At 43.4% G+C, this 17,777-nt stretch overlaps 1 non-coding gene across 1 annotated transcript; it reads left to right on the forward strand.

Annotated features, from left to right (window-relative positions):
• Positions 1-6,463: 6,463 nt before the first annotated feature.
• Positions 6,464-6,642, forward strand: LOC128923166 (5.8S ribosomal RNA). Its single transcript, XR_008472201.1, has one exon. It is a non-coding gene; the product is annotated as a 5.8S ribosomal RNA (ribosomal RNA).
• The last annotated feature ends 11,135 nt before the right edge of the window (positions 6,643-17,777 follow it).

Below are 17,777 nucleotides of genomic sequence, written 5' to 3' on the forward strand. Positions count from 1 at the left end.
TACAATTAGTATATATATGAAAATTATTTAGTACTTATATGAAAATATATCACCATGTGGTGTCGGCTCTTTACAGATAGGGACAACGTCCGGTGTGTTTTTGCGTGAGTACCTGCCGATGACGGCCTCATCTCACGGTGCTCCGAAGCACAGCGGATCAATAAAATGCGATGATCAGCGCCCCGAAAAATGCAATGCATTATTCAGTACCAATTGGCGTGTGGAATTGACACACTAACCACCTTGGTGGGGTTCGAGGCCTATCTAAAACCTCTGCCGTACTTTGGGTCCGGCACCCGGTTGCAGTGCAACTCCACATTGAGTGATCAAAACACTCGTCCCGCATTCGGGTATTAAACCACAACCATCACGATACTCCCCGAGGGGCCAGTCCGCATGAGTAGGTTGGAGCGAACTCCAAGGGCTCCTACTCCCCGTGGTACCAGAATTAAGTCTCCGGTCAGACCTCGTAGTTGAAACTACTACCAGTTGAGCTACCATACTGCTCCGGACTGGTGACCATTTAAGTTGATGGTATAAAAATTATACCTCCTCCACCCGATTTTCAACTAATTGCCTACGCCGACTGAACAAAACACGTGCAAACCTATTAAACGACCCTAAATGTTCGGCATTCCGACTATCCGAGAGCACACCACTAACATCTAGCTGTCCATCAGTCCACCTAATCCCCATACCCCCAAGATCCCTAATGTCCGAGTACATCGGGCATTCCGCTATGATATGCATCCAGTCCTCAGAGTGTGCCCCATATATACACTCCGGACTTCCGGAAAGGTTCCTTTGATGCAAAAATGCATTCAAAGGTCCATGCCCGGTAAGCAAGAAACCCAGACTCATACAGAATCTGAAGTCTGGGTTTTCCTCTACAAACCTAACATCCCGAATGTACTCGTAGGTCACCCGACCTAACGCTATCATATAGAAGCCTTTTGCTCCTTAGATAGCCCTCCCTCGCAACATCCTCATCAGAAATCCAATTTGACAGCAATGAGGCACTTAAGCCTCTTCTTAACCTAAATGCAACAGCACGCACGTATAACAATCAGGTCAAGGAGGCGCACCTAACAACACCTGCAACGCATCTGCAGAAATTGTGCGACATACAGGCAAACAGGCAAGCATCAAACAACGTTGTATGGAAAGAAGTTTTTGGCGACCCCTGACCTTTGATGCTAATTCCCACCATATAGCGGCTCCATATGTGGCACAGGCCACAAATAAGCCGCTATATATAGTACGAACCGCACGACGTCCGAGACCCCAATCACTCCTTAACACGCGTTTGATCTTGCCGGCAATTCCTAACAATCGCTCCTCCACGTAAACCAAGTGAGGGTTGAAACACATCCTTTCGCCGATGGTCAATCCCAGATATTTGACTTGCGTCACATACCTGATATTGACCCCATTCATTCGGACAATCGGTGGACGAGCCGATGACAGTATGCCTTTCAAGAGCATTGTCACCGTATTGTCAACCGATACGTCAACCCCCACACCTATACCCCAATTGTGAACAATTTCTAACAATCGTTCACCCTTTCGTTCTAACTCCAACCGTGAACGACCTTCAACTAGGAGAAGTAGATCGTCTGCATATGCACAACAACTACAAAGTGTTTCAAGTTTGCCAAGCAGAGAGTCCATCATTAGGTTCCATATATATGGACCACAGATGGATCCCTGTGGGCAGCCCCGTTCTACCCCAATATCCATGCTACCAATCATTCAAACGATAGAGGCTTTTCTGTCCGAAAAGTAGCTCTGCCAGAGACTAATTTCCGGACAGCCAAGTTCCTCCAATCGTTGAATCACCCGATCCCAGATTAGGAAATCAAATGCCCCCTTGAAGTCAACAAATATGCCGAGGACATATTTGTTGGTGTTCTCCCTAACGGCCCTCTGGACATAAAACCAAGCATCCTCTATGCTGCGTCCTTTCCTGAAAACGTACTGCCTATCCAACCGCAGATCCCGCGTTAGCTCCTGAAGCCGTTCCACCATAACCCTCTCCAGTACTTTACCCAGCACTGGAAGAAGACTGATGCCCCGATAAGATCGTGGATCACTCCTAATCTTATCAGGTGACTTCAGGAGAGGAACAACCCTAGCACTTTTCCACTGACGTGGAAAATACCCCTCACAAATGCACTTATCGTAAATGACCTCCAAGTATTCCGGAATGAACTTCCACAAGCTTTTGCACAACTCTCCGTTCAAACCATCAAGACCTGGGGACCGTTTAGACCTAACCAGGCTAAAGGCATATCCCAACTCCCCATCATCAAGTGGAGGAACCGGTACCTCTTGTGCAAGAGGTGCCAGCTCCACAGCCCTAGGAAAGAACGCTCCTAACAGAACCCCTGCACACTCACTCCATGTTGATAACATAGTGTCATCAACACGAAGAGATGTGATGTCCTCCCTCTTACGACCCCTACAAATCTTTAAGACCTGACCCCAGGGGTCATCCCTGTTATCATGCACGAATGCCCTCCAATGCCTTCCGCCTCAATCGTCGGATAGCCCTCCTCTTCAGGGTTAATTCCTGCGTCCACCACTTAATTTTTCGAACCCTAAAATCTTTATACTTCTTCAACAACCTATCGTTCACTCCCCAGACCAATTCATACAACCGAGCAATTTGCTCGCCCACCCCCAGATTTTCGAACTCACTGAGCGGTATATCCAATACCGCTTCCCTAACACACTGTCCATATTGGTTCAAGTCGATACCAGAGGTACGCCATCGCCGCAATGGACTTCCATACGTCGAGGGAGGGGAATTAGGAGTAACCATAATTTTAATTAAATTATGATCGCTCAATCCCCACCCTCCCCTAATCTCCCACCTAAAACTGAACGCCCTATTTGCTGCCTCATTGATCAAGGACACGTCAATGTCGCTCCCCCCTCTAGGCCCATCAAATGTGTGCCACTCGCTTATCTCATTTAGAATGTGGAGACTGTTAGCAGCCATCCATTCGCTTAATGCCCGACCCCGAATGTGGCTCCGATATCTGTGCGCCCATCGAGAAAACTTGCTAAACCACATCGAGGACGTGGCATTCGCATCCATCCCTAGGATAAATGGGCTACCACTCGCAAGTAGTAGTAGGTTATCCATGTATCGCAGATAAGGCTCTATAGGTTCCCTAAACTTACAATACATGCTAGCAACAATCAGCCTACCGAACCCCCCCTCTACAGAAACACATATACCCTCTTGTGACGAATCCAAAACTATGCAGTCATAGCTTGGGTCAGTCACAACTATTGCAGCATTACACCTAAGGTCCGCGTAGACCCTGAAACCCCCAGGAAGTCCACTTACCATTCTAAAATTGGTGGCGTATGGTTCCTGGAGTAGGGCGATGCTGCACCCACCCTCTATCAAGCAACTCCCTAACTCGCACATAACGGCATAAGAACCCTGGCAATTTAATTGAAAAATCACACCCATTAATGTCTGGCGAGAGCACGTCCGACAACCCCATAGTTAATGGGACAGGCAGCCGACATCATGAGATGTCCAGCTGGCTTTTCTTTAAACGCACAGTTGCGACAATGGGGGGCATTGACGCAACTGGCAGCCCTGTGGCCCTCCTGACCACACCTCCGACAGACATCGGACTTGGCCCTGCATTCTGCCACTCGGTGATCAAAACCCATGCACCGGAAGCAGCCGGTCACGGGACTATCCGCACGAACACGGAAGGAGAACCACTTGACGTAGCACCTACCCGCCTCCAGGAGGGTGGACATTAGTTTGTCCGTACCCTCTAGGACAACATTTGTCCTGCCATCAGTCGCCACCTTCCAGGGACGACTGACCATCCTCACGTCCGTCTTTTTGGACTCGGGGCTGAACTCCCGAAGGTTCAGCCGAAACAGCTCCTCCATGAATTCTTCATGGGATATCTCCGTGTGTACTCCCTGTACAACGACCCTGGGCCCCAACTTTTTATTGACGCTAACGTCCAACCCTACCTCACCGAATTTGGCGTTGCTCACCACTGTCTCCCTCTCAGCAACAGAGGGAGTGCGTATCACTACGCCACCCCCCTTTATTGTCTTCACGTCATGGACGCGAACACCCAGTGAAGGACCCACCTCCTTAACATCTTTATTTATGACTTCCTTTGAGGAAGTCACAGGAGCCTTGCTCCTCACCACAACCGACCAGGTTTCCACTGATTTCCGCACCGTCGGCGCAATTGCCTCCAGCACGGGTGCTGGAGGGGCAGGCGCCGAGGGAGCAGCAGCAGCCGCCCCTGCTGTGCTCCGAGGGACGAAAGATGTCCCACAACCCCCCTTCAATCCCTCAATTTGCCCACGAAGATGAGCATTTTCCGTCAGGACACTCATAAGAATCTCCTCATATTTAGAGGCGATCCCTACGAGTTCCTTCATCGTTGTGACTTCGAGGCTTTTCGCCCCGAACACAACCTCGTTCAACTGGGCTGTTACGACTTTCATCGCCGTATCATGATGCGCAAACGCGTCCGTTCACTTCGAGGTTCTACAAACAACTGTAATTAGAGGGACAACGTCCGGTGGGATTAACGTGGGTACCTGCCGACGACGGCCTTACTCCACGGTGCTCAAAAGCACAGCGGATCAAATCAATGCGATGATCAACGCCCCGAAAATGCAATGCATTATTCGGTACCAATTGGCGTGTGGAATGGACACACTAACCACCTTGGTGGGGTTCGAGGCCTATCTAAAACCTCTGCCGTACTTTGGGTCCGGCACCCGGTTGCAATGCAACTCCACATTGAGTGACCAAAATCACTCTCCCTGCATTTGGATATTGAACCACAACCACCACGATACTCCCCGAGGGGCCAGTCCGCACGAGCAGGTTTGAGCGAACTCGAAGGGCTCCTGCTCCCCGTGGTACCAGAATTAAGTCTCCGGTCAGACCTCGTAGCCGAAACTACTACCAGTTGAGCTTCCATACAGCTCTGGACTGGTGACCAGGGATTGAATCCCATTCTCTCATCCAATTCATACACCATTCATACCAGAAGCTAACCCCCTTCTTCAGCCAATTGTCTTCGCCGCCTGAACAACACGCGCCAAATCTTTCAAACGACCCTAACTGTTCGGCATTCCGACTAGTGGAGATCACACCACTAACATCTAACCGTCCATCAGTCCAACCAATCCCCATACCCCCAAGGTAACTAATGTCTGAGTACATCGGGCATTCCGCTACAACAACATTCCGCTTAATGCAAGAATGCATTAAGAGGCCCATGCCCCGTAAGTAGGAAACCCAGACTTAGACAAAATCTGAAGTCTGGGTTTCCTTCTACATACCTAACGTCCCGGATGTACTCATAAGTCACCAGACCATTGAGACTACTGTCCCAACGGTCTTGCCACCTACACCTGACCCTATCATCTAGAAGCCTCTTGCTCCCTAGATATGCCTCCCTCTCCACATCATCATCGGAAATCAAATCATTCCGCAGCAATAACACACTCAAACCCCTCCTCAACCTGAAAGAAACAGCACGCTGTAAAACAATCAGGTCAAGAGGGGCCACACCCAATAAAACCTGCAACGCATCCGTTGAAACGGTGCGACATACAGGCAAACAGGCAAGCATCATGCGACGCTGTATAGAAAGAAGTTTTCGACGACCCGAAACCATCGTAGCCACCTTCCACCATATAGGAGATCCATAAGTGTGAGTCATTAACTCGCATTGATTATGTCCCTGCCCTTTGTACACACCGCCCGTCGCTACTACCGATTGAATTATTTAGTGAGGTCTCCGGACGTGATCACTGTGACGGCTTGTGTTTCACGGTTGTTTCGCAAAAGTTGACCGAACTTGATTATTTAGAGGAAGTAAAAGTCGTAACAAGGTTTCCGTAGGTGAACCTGCGGAAGGATCATTATTGTGTTCCTATCCGTAAATATTATAAAAAAAAAACAAGCAAACAAACAAACAAACAAAAAAAGAATAAAAAAGAAAAATTATTTTCTTTTTTTTCTTTTCATTCATTTATTTGAAAGTTTTTCTTCTTTTTCTTTTTTTTTACTCCTTGTATTGTAGTATAATGAAAATTATATCGCATACATTGTATTTGAACGCAACAATCCTTTAAACATATATAGTTGCACTTATTATTTATGAAAATAATATAAATGATAAGTTAATTTGTTCTCATTAACGTTTGTAATTCCTTAAAAATTTATAGAAATTAAATAAAATGTAATAAAAAAGGAATTACTGTTAAGGAATTACTGTGTTGGACTAAGACAGGCGCAACTTGTAAATGTTTGGGTTGAAAATTACAATTTATTGAAAGATGTTTTAAAATGATTTATATAATATACGAAAACGAAATGTAATATAATTGTTATTCTTTCAATAAATTAAAAACTCTTGACGTTAAATTAAAATAAACAAAAAATTATCACTCTAAGCGGTGGATCACTCGGCTCATGGGTCGATGAAGAACGCAGCTAACTGTGCGTCATCGTGTGAACTGCAGGACACATGAACATCGACATTTTGAACGCATATTGCAGTCCATGCTGTTATGTACTTTAATTAATTTTAAATTGCTGCTTGGACTACATATGGTTGAGGGTTGTAAGACTATGCTAAATTAGTTGCTTATTCTTTTAGTCAATTAAAAGAATTTAAGCACATGGTATATTACGGGATTGTATTTTTCAATCCATAATATTAATAGCATAAAAAGAAATATAGAAAATATATTCTTGAACACCTCATATTTGAACGAAATTTTATAATAAATAAGAATCTTAGTATTCCCAAAAACAATAAAATTTCAATATTATTTCAAATAATATATACATTTAGAGGAACGTCTAGCATAAAATATTATTTTATTCTAGGATTGCCTTAAATGTAAAAAAGCAAGAAAATAATATTGTTGTTATAATGAAGTAGTACGCGGGAAGAAAAGATTGAATATTTATTATTAAGAAAATTATTGGTGTTAAGAAATAATTATGTATGTTTCTTTAAAATAGCAAAAAGCTAAAATATAAAATAAATATAAATATTTTGGTACAACCTCAACTCATATGGGACTACCCCCTGAATTTAAGCATATTAATGAGGGGAGGAAAAGAAACTAACAAGGATTTTCTTAGTAGCGGCGAGCGAAAAGAAAATAGTTCAGCACTAAGTCACTTTGTCTATATGGCAAATGTGAGATGCAGTGTATGTCTTAATATCTAGTATGAGAAATTAACGATTTAAGTCCTTCTTAAATGAGGCCATTTACCCATAGAGGGTGCCAGGCCCGTATAACGTTAATGATTACTAGAAAGATATTTCCAAAGAGTCGTGTTGCTTGATAGTGCAGCACTAAGTGGGTGGTAAACTCCATCTAAAACTAAATATAACCATGAGACCGATAGTAAACAAGTACCGTGAGGGAAAGTTGAAAAGAACTCTGAATAGAGAGTTAAATAGTACGTGAAACTGCTTAGAGGTTAAGCCCGATGAACCTGAATATCCATTATGAAAAATTCATCATTATAACTGTGATATTTATAATATTATAGTAATAGTGTGCATTTTTTCCATATAAGGACATTGTAATCTATTAACATAATAAAATATTTATCAAACAGATATTGAATTATTTAAAGTTTTTAAACAGGCGCGCAATAATTTTAAAGAAATTGGTCGAGAACTTCAAAACCTTACAGAAAAATTTAAGCATTATGAAGTGTTGTTTCAATCATTTAAATGCCTAAATGATCAAGATGATAATGCTAAGCCTTCATCAAAACGTAAACGTCCGTCTAATGAAGAACTTGCCACTTTGTCCGTAAAAAGTATGTCACCGGTGAAATTAGACCTTATTAATCTCTCATCTCCTTGCCCTCAAGGAGAGAAGCCTTTCTCTTCAAAAGTGCTTAATCCTCCGAAAACAAATAACGATAACCTTAAGCGGAAAACTATTCAGGATCCGCCTCCTATTAACTCTGAGTTTGTGGCAAAAAATTTGGTAGTAATACCTCAACGAAAATCAATTTTCGTTTCGAGATTCGCTTCGGATACCACAATCGAAGATATAAAGTTTTACATCTCGTGGAAATTAAAAATTAACGATATTGATATTGATGTCAGAAAATTTAACTTTAAATACGAAAGAAACATATCTTCTTTCAAGATTGGCGTTTCAGCTGTCAATTTTCAATTGCTACTTGATGAATCATTTTGGCCACCTGGTGCTTTCGTGCGCGAATTCGAGCAAAAGCAACAAAAACAAACTGTAATTGCTCATATTCCAAAAAATGCCGCGGATTCAAAAAACTAATTATAAAAAATTCATTACAAATTCACTATCAAAATGTAAGGGGTTTAAATACAAAATTAAAAGAATTGTATTTGAACAGCACTAATTGTAATTTTAAAGTCATCGCTTTTACTGAAACTTGGCTTAAACCTCATATCTATGATAACGAAATATTAAATAGTGAATTTCAAATCTTTAGATGCGATCGACTAAACAGAGTCGGGGGGGGGGGGGGGGGGGGGGTGTACTATTTGCTGTGCATTCTTCAATTCCATCTGAAGAAGTAGAAGTTCCTCATGCGGACTTTATTGAATTTAAGTGCATACGAATTTGTATTAATAAATGTTCTATTTATCTAACTTTATCTTATATTCCGCCTCAATCGGACTTATCTGTATATACGCAGCATGCTTCTTTAATAAATAATGTTTTTTCAATTGCTAAGAATACTGATTACATAATTGTTCTAGGCGATTTCAATTTACCGTGTGTATCTTGGAAATCTGTTGACGATTGCATTACCCCTTTTTGCACTCGTTTAAGCTTTAATGAGTTTTTGGAAGAAATGTCTGGGATGGGTCTTAACCAAATTAACTTAATTCCGAACAAGTTTGGTAAATTCTTAGATTTGGTCTATGTTGATAATTCTTCAACAGTTTCTGTGGTCCGATCTGATCCTTTAGTTTTGCCAGAGGACTCTTATCACCCTGCCTTGGAAATTAATATCGAAATCATAGACGAATTACTTGTATGCAACAAACAGGACCTTTGTTCTCGGTTCAACTTTGCGAAAGCTAACTTCAAAAAGATTAATTGTGAACTTTCTAAATTGACTTGGCCTGATTATAGTGGTAATATTGAATTAAATGTATCACATTTTAATGAAACAATTTATAATATTTTTGAAAGATTTGTTCCGAAATGTTTTATTATCAAAAGAAAAAGTTCAAATTTGTGGTATTCGAATGAGCTATGTAAATTAAAAAATAAAAAAGCTCGTGCTTTTAAACTTTATAAAAGAACTGGAGCTCTTGTTGACTATTTAAAATATTCTAAATTGCGTCGTCAGTTTGAGGAACTTAACAAAAAATGTTGTAAAAACTACATAATCAAAGTAAAAAATAATATTATTCGTAATCCAAAATTGTTTTATGGTTTCGTTAACTCCAAACGCAGGATTTCAAATTTTCCGTCCGCGATGAAATATAAATCAACAATGTCATGTGACAATTATATTATTTCTAATATGTTTGCAGAATTCTTCAAATCCAATTATTGTTCAAACTACCCTATGAATGTGCCATATCATCAAGTGTTATGTCCGAGTACTGTAATTAATACACCAATTATTTCTGAAACAGATGTCTTAAATTATTTAGTTACGTTAAAAAATTCGTTTAAATATGGCCCTGATATGATTCCCTCAAGCTTTCTTAAAAATTGCGCAAAATATATCTATCTGCCCTTAACTAAGCTTTTTAACCTATCTCTTAAACAAGGTATTTTTCCGTCAATGTGGAAAAACTCTTTTATATTACCTTTGCATAAAAGTGGAGTTAGATCATCTGTTGAGAACTATAGGGGGATAGCTAAAATGTCAGCTATACCCAAACTTTTTGAAGCTATTGTCACTGACCAAATAACTTTCTTAATCTCTCCTTTAATTTCATTCTCTCAGCATGGATTTTGTAAAGGGAAATCTACTGTAACTAACTTGCTTGAATTTGTAAACCATGTGTCAATGGGTTTTAGGGATAATAAGAATACTGATGTTATATATACAGAATTTAGTAAAGCATTCGATAGAGTAAACCACTCAATTCTTTTGCAAAAACTGAATCTTCTTGGTTTTCAACCAAGACTTCTTGAATGGGTATCCTCTTATCTTACTAACAGAAAACAACAAGTTTTATTTAATAATACGTTATTCGATTCAATTAGTGTCACTTCAGGGGTTCCACAGGGTAGTCATCTCGGTCCGATTCTGTTCTTGTTGTTCATCAATGATATACCTTCAGTAATTAAGTTTTCAGAAATTTTATTATATGCGGATGATGTAAAACTTTTTAAATCATATACTTCTCATAACGAAAGGACTGTGTTGCAATCGGATTTAAATAATTTAGTTACTTGGTGTCACAAAAATGATATGCCACTGAATCTTAAAAAATGTAAAACGATGTGCTTTTCCCGTAGAACTGTTGATCTTTCCCCCTATGTAATAAATAACTTCAGTTTAGAGCAAGTTTTTAGCTTTGTTGATTTAGGAGTTAATATGGACCCTAAACTAAATTTTAATTCTCATGTAAATTCAATTGTCTTAAAAGCTAAAGGTGCTCTTAGCTTTGTTAAACGTTGGTCTAAAGAATTTAGTGATCCGTATATTACTAAAATTCTTTTTACAACATTGGTAAGGCCTATATTGGAGTATGGTTCTATGGTATGGAATCCTAGCTATCAATCCCATTCTGATAAGCTTGAGTCCGTTCAAAAACAATTTTTACTTTTTGCTTTAGGCCACTTACATTGGGATTCAAGATTGAATCTTCCCCCTATACTAGTCGTTTAAAACTTATAAGTCTTCCCACACTCACTAGTCGCAGAGAAATGCTAGGTATAATTTTTCTAGTAAAACTTCTGAATGGTTTAGTTTGTAGTTCATTCCTTTTGTCTGATATTAAGTTTAATGTCCCATTGCGTTCATCCAGGCAGTTTAGACCATTATTTCTAAAATCTTCTAGAACAAATTTTGAGTTAAATGAACCATTCTGCCGAATATGTCATGATTTTAATTCGCATTCCAGCACATTTGATCCATCTGACTCAATATTTAGCATCAAAAAAACTATTTTGTCTTCTCTTAATAAATAATATTCAGAAATTTTTAACTTTTTGTTTTTATATATTTTTAAATCTCAACTGTTGAAATGTTTCTTTCTGTAGCTGAGCAGTTTGAGAACCGGACGCTTAAAAATCTCTTGCCTTTCTAGACTCGGCAAATTCCGCTCGTATGCGGACTGCGCCCCACGCGTCGGTTGGGCGGGAGGAGGGTAATCGTTTGGGTTAATAATAAAAAAGATCATTGGTGTTAAGTTTATTCAAATTAATTTGCTTTTAGCTTATTAACGTAGAATAAATACTGATGATTTGATAAAGTGTTGATAGATTTTACATATATAATGCTTAAATTCTTTTGAATTTTACAATAATATTATTATCATTGATTTTAATATTAATTGTATGCATTTATATGATTAACAATGCGAAAGATTCAGGATACCTTCGGGACCAAGTCATTGCAAGTCATTGGGTTATATTAAACCTAATGGCGAAATTAACTGAACTTTTATATAATGGGATTAATTTTTAGTGAAATATTTTACTATTAATTCAATCCCGAGGTGTTCCATATAGTTATGTATAATGATAATTTATTATTATTTACACCTCTAACTGGAGCGTACCTTGAGCATATATGCTGTGACCCGAAAAATGGTGAACTATACTTGATCAGGTTGAAGCCAGGGGAAACCCTGATGGAAGACCGAAACAGTTCTGACGTGCAAATCGATTGTCAGAATTGAGTATAGGGGCGAAAGACCAATCGAACCATCAAGTAGCTGGTTCCCTCCGAAGTTTCCCTCAGGATAGCTGGTGCATTAAAATATTATGTAAAATAATCTTATCTGGTAAAGCGAATGATTAGAGGCCTTAGGGTCGAAACGACCTTAACCTATTCTCAAACTTTAAATGGGTAAGAACCTCACCTTTCTTGATATGAAGGTTGAGGTTATGATATAATGTGCCCAGTGGGCCACTTTTGGTAAGCAGAACTGGCGCTGTGGGATGAACCAAACGTAATGTTACGGTGCCCAAATTAACAACTCATGCAGATACCATGAAAGGCGTTGGTTGCTTAAAACAGCAGGACGGTGGACATGGAAGTCGTAATCCGCTAAGGAGTGTGTAACAACTCACCTGCCGAAGCAACTAGCCCTTAAAATGGATGGCGCTTAAGTTGTATACCTATGCATTACCGCTAAAGTACATGATTTATAATACAATTTCGGTTGGATTATAAATTTTGAAACTTTAGTGAATAGGAGGGTACAATGGTGTGCTTAGAAGTGTTTGGCGTAAGCCTGCATGGAGCCGCCATTGGTACAGATCTTGGTGGTAGTAGCAAATAATCGAATGAGACCTTGGAGGACTGAAGTGGAGAAGGGTTTCGTGTGAACAGTGGTTGATCACGAGTTAGTCGGTCCTAAGTTCAAGGCGAAAGCCGAAAATTTTCAAGTTTTAATGAATTGTTGAGAATATATTATGTTTTCTTCATAGTAATTAAACACTTGAATAATTTTGAACGAAAGGGAATACGGTTCCAATTCCGTAACCTGTTGAGTATCCGTTTGTTATTAAAAATGGGCCTTGTGCTCATCCTGGCAACAGGAACGACCATAAAGAAGCCGTCGAGAGGTATCGGAAGAGTTTTCTTTTCTGTTTTATATTCGTACTACCATGGAAGTATTTCGAAGAGAGATATGGTAGAGGGACTAGAAGAGCATGACATTTACTGTTGTGTCGATATTTTCTCCTCGGACCTTGAAAATTTATGGTGGGGTTACGCAAACTTCTCAACAGGCCGTACCAATATCCGCAGCTGGTCTCCAAGGTGAAGAGTCTCTAGTCGATAGAATAATGTAGGTAAGGGAAGTCGGCAAATTAGATCCGTAACTTCGGGATAAAGATTGGCTCTGAAGATTGAGATAGTCGGGCTTGATTGGGAAGCAATACCATGGTTTATGTACTCGTTCTGGGTAAATAGAGAATTTCGGTTCTTGTTCCCCGGATAGTAGTTACGTAGCCAATTGTGGAACTTTCTTGCTAAAATTTTATAAGAATTATATCGCAAGATATATATTCTTATTTAATTATAACGATTATCAATTAACAATCAATTCAGAACTGGCACGGACTTGGGGAATCCGACTGTCTAATTAAAACAAAGCATTGTGATGGCCCTAACGGGTGTTGACACAATGTGATTTCTGCCCAGTGCTCTGAATGTCAATGTGAAGAAATTCAAGTAAGCGCGGGTAAACGGCGGGAGTAACTATGACTCTCTTAAGGTAGCCAAATGCCTCGTCATCTAATTAGTGACGCGCATGAATGGATTAACGAGATTCCTACCGTCCCTATCTACTCATTCGTTAGTTGGCTTTCGACGCGGATAGACGTGCGTGCGCATCGTTGTGATTTTTGGTAAGTTTTTCTTAGCGAGTTGTTGTTGCGATTTTTCGGCATTTCCTTTTGTGCGGTCGTTTGTTTACGCAGTGTGTAAGGCACCGTTATTGCCTGGCGTGCGTGAATAGTTGAATACGTGATCGCGTGTGTTGTTGGTGTAAGTGCACATTTCGTGCATTCTTGCATATCATACGCGCGTGGCTTGCGGTATTTCGGGAGTGTGTTTTTTGGTACAGTCGCGGTTGACTGTACGGCGTGTACGGGTAAGTACAACATTGTTGTATATAAAGTAACGTGGGTATCCACATAGTTGTTGTTGGTGGGCTGTCGCACAGTTTCAGTGGTGTACCGTGTTGTAGGTATTCCTGCTGGCTGGATTGCCTACCAGTGAGTGCTGTGCTGAGCGCCTGGCGTTCAGTTGCGCTTGTTTCGGGTTTGCCCGTACAGTTGTGCCCAAAGGGTGCCTGGGGCTGTCCCAGTGCTGAGGTCGCTGACTGTTGCGTCGACTGCGGTCGTAGCAGAGTGCTGTTAAGCCCACAGTGCGGTTGGTACAGTGCCACAGCGGTTGACTCGCGACCGTTACGGGGACATTGATCTGTCCGGCGGTCTTTTTGAGTAGCCTTTTCAGACCTTTGGCTGGGTTGTGGGCTGTGCCCTCGCGAGAGCGCATTAACCGACTGCTTGGGTGGTGACTGCTACAGAGCGAGTACACGTGTGAGTCAGCGTCTTCAGTGCGTTCAGTTGCACGCGCCTGGAGAGCAGCTGTTTCGGGTATTACCTGAGCAGGTAGCTTCTGCGCCAGTGTTCGCCGGCGTAACAGCCTGCCTGGGGGTAGGCCGAAGGTGGGAATGGCTCCACCACGGAGGAGGAGGGTTAAATCCCTCGCTGAAAGCGACGGGTCGGGCCCCATAACTGTGATGGTGGAAACGTCGTCGGGTGATGAGGAGGTGAGGCCACCGGTGAGGTCTCCGCCGCGGAGGAGGGCGCGTTTGGGGTCGCCTCTGTTGGTGAAATCGGAGAGCAGTGGGAGTGAGTGCGGTAGCGGAATGGGTGGCACCGCTGAAAAAGCGGTTGCTCACCCCGCAGTTTCGGGTGCTGCTAAGCCGGCCGAGAGCGGCGGTAACAGCGGCACTGGGAAGGGCGTCGCGGATAAGGGCGTCGCGGATAAGGGCGTCGCGGATAAGGGCGTCGCGAAGAAGGGTGTAGCGAAAAAGAGCGTCGCGAAGGAGGGATTGACGAAAGTCAGCTCGGCGAAGGAGGGAGGGAAACATGAGGGTGTAGTTAATGGGGGTGTGGTTGGGGGAGGCGCTATCAGCCATGTCGCGGCCATGAAGGCAGTGACGGCTGAATTAAATGCCTTAGTGTTTGGGGTGAAGGACTTTGAGGTCACTACCGCGAAGGGGCTGATGGAGCTTGCCTCGAAGTACGAGGCGCTCCTGATGACGGTAGTAACCGAGAATGCCCATCTTCGCGGTCAGGTTGACGCTCTAAGGGGGGGTTGTGGGGGATATATTGCCCAACCGAAGAGGTCGGTTGGGGGGTTGGCTCCGGCTGAGTCGGTGCGTGCGCCTCCAGCACCTGTGTTGGAGGCGATTGCTCCGGCATTGCCGAAGCCTGTGGAGACGTGGTCGGTGGTTGTGCGCAGCAAGGCCCCGACGACTTCCTCTAAGGAAGTCATAAAGAAGGTGGTGAAAGAGGTGGGACCTTCCCTCGGAGTGCGAGTGCACGAGGTGAAGCCAATTAAGGGTGGTGGGGTGGTTATTCGCACCCCCTCTGTTTTAGAGAGGGAAAAGGTGGCGAATAATGCCAAATTTGGGGAGGTGGGATTGGATGTGACTGTGAACCGGAAGTTGGGTCCGCGGGTTGTGGTTCAGGGGGTTCACACCGAAATCTCCCATGATGACTTCATGGAGGAGCTCTTTCGGTTGAACCTCCAGGACGTCAACCCTGAGGCACGAAAGTCGGATGTGCGGATGGTCAGTCGGCCCTGGAAGGTAGCCGCTGATGGTAGCACCAACGTTGTCCTTGAGGGTTCGGACAAATCAATGTCCGCCCTCTTGGAAGCGGGACGGTGCTACATAAAGTGGTTTTCCTTCAGGGTTCGACCGGATACCCCTGTTGCTGGCTGCTTCCGGTGTATGGGTTTTGACCATAGAGTGGCTGAGTGTAGGGCCAAATCAGATGTCTGTAGGAGGTGCGGTCAGGAAGGCCACAGAGCTGCCGGTTGCGTCAATGCACCCCATTGTCGCAACTGTGCATTTAAGGGTAGGCCAGCTGGGCATCTTATGATGTCCGCTGTCTGCCCCATATACTGTGGTGTTGTTGAGCGCGCCCTCGCCAGACACTGATGGGGGGTATCTTCCAGCTAAATTGTCAGGGATCGTATGCCGTGATGTGTGAGTTGGGGGGTTGTATGCTTGAGGGTGGGTGCGGCATTGCCTTACTCCAGGAGCCCTACACCACCAATGGTGTGGTTCGGGGTCTTCCTGGGGTTTTCAGGGTCTTTACGGACCTTGGGGGTAATGCCGCAATTGTTGTGACGGATCCAAACTACGATTGCGTAGTGTTGGATTCGTCGCAACAGGGGGTGTGTGTTTCAGTAGAGGGGGAGTTCGGTAGAATGATTGTCGCTAGTTTGTATTGCAAATTTAGCGAGCCCCTAGAGCCCTACCTGGGCTACATGGATAAGCTACTACTACTGGGGAGTAGTAGCCCATTTATCCTAGGGTTGGATGCAAATGCCTCGTCCTCGATGTGGTTTAGTAAGGTATCCAGACATTCGTCTGGATATCAAAGCCACATCCGAGGCGAGGTATTGAGTGAATGGGTGGTGGCTAAGAGCCTCCACATTTTGAATGAGCCGAGTGAATGGTTTACGTTTGAGGGGCCTAGGGGCATGAGTGATATCGACGTAACGTTAATGAATGAGGCAGCAAGGAGAGCGTTTGATGTCAGTTGGGAGATTAGGGGAGGGTGGGGATTGAGTGACCATAATTTGATACAAATTATGGTCTCTCCGCAATCCCAACCCTCGGCGTACGTGGGTCCATTGCGGCGATGGCGTACCTCTGGTACTGACTGGAACCAATATGGACAGAATGTGAGGGAAGCGGTATTGGAAATACCGCTTAGTGAGTTTGAGGAACTGGGGGTGGACGAGCAAATTGCTCGGCTGTATGAGTTGGTGTGGTGTGTTAATGATAGGGTTTTCAGGAAGTATGAAAGTTCTAGGATTAGGAAAATTAAGTGGTGGACGAATGAGTTAACCTTGAAGAGGAGGGCTGTCCGGCGGTTGAGACGAAAGTTTCAGCGTGCTCGGCGGTCCAATTCGGATAGGTTATCCCAGATCAGATATGATTTTAGTTGTGCGGTTAGAGAGTATAAGGATATGCTTGTGAGGATTAAAGAAGAGGAATGGAGGAGTTTTATTGGGGAGAATAGGAACGACCCCTGGGGGCAGGTCTACAGGATCTGCAGGGGTCGTAAGAGGGAGGATATCACCTCTCTCCGCGTTGGTGACTCTGTGTTATCAACGTGGAGAGAGTGTGCGGAGGTTCTGTTAGGAGCGTTCTTTCCCAGGGCTGAGGTTCAGGCACCTCAAGCACAAGAGGTACCTGTTCCTCCACTAGAAGATGAGGAGTTGGGATACGCCTTTGGCCTGGTTAGGTCTAAACGGTCCCCAGGTTTTGATGGTTTGAACGGAGAGATGTGCAAAAGCTTGTGGAAGTTCATTCCGGAATACTTGGAGGCCATTTATAACAAGTGCGTGTGGGAGGGATATTTTCCACGTGAGTGGAAAAGTGCCAGGGTCGTCCCTCTCCTGAAGTCCCCTGATAAGATCAGGAGTGATCCTCGTTCTTATCGGGGCATCAGCCTTCTTCCGGTGCTTGGAAAAGTACTGGAGAGGGTTATGGTGGAACGACTTCAGGAGCTAACGCGGGGTATGTGGTCGGATAGGCAGTATGGGTTTAGGAAAGGACGCAGTGTGGAAGATGCGTGGATGTATGTGCAGAATGTTGTTAGGGAGAATGTCAACAAGTATGTCCTCGGCATATTTGTTGACTTCAAGGGGGCATTCGATTATCTGATCTGGGATCGAGTGATAGAACGGTTAGAGGAACTTGGCTGTCCGGAAATTAGTCTCTGGCGAAGCTACTTTTCGGACAGAAAAGCCTCTATCGTTGGAATGAATGGGAGTGTGGAGA

This window comes from Zeugodacus cucurbitae, chromosome X, assembly GCF_028554725.1.
Source record: "Zeugodacus cucurbitae isolate PBARC_wt_2022May chromosome X, idZeuCucr1.2, whole genome shotgun sequence".
Taxonomy (NCBI): domain Eukaryota; kingdom Metazoa; phylum Arthropoda; class Insecta; order Diptera; family Tephritidae; genus Zeugodacus; species Zeugodacus cucurbitae.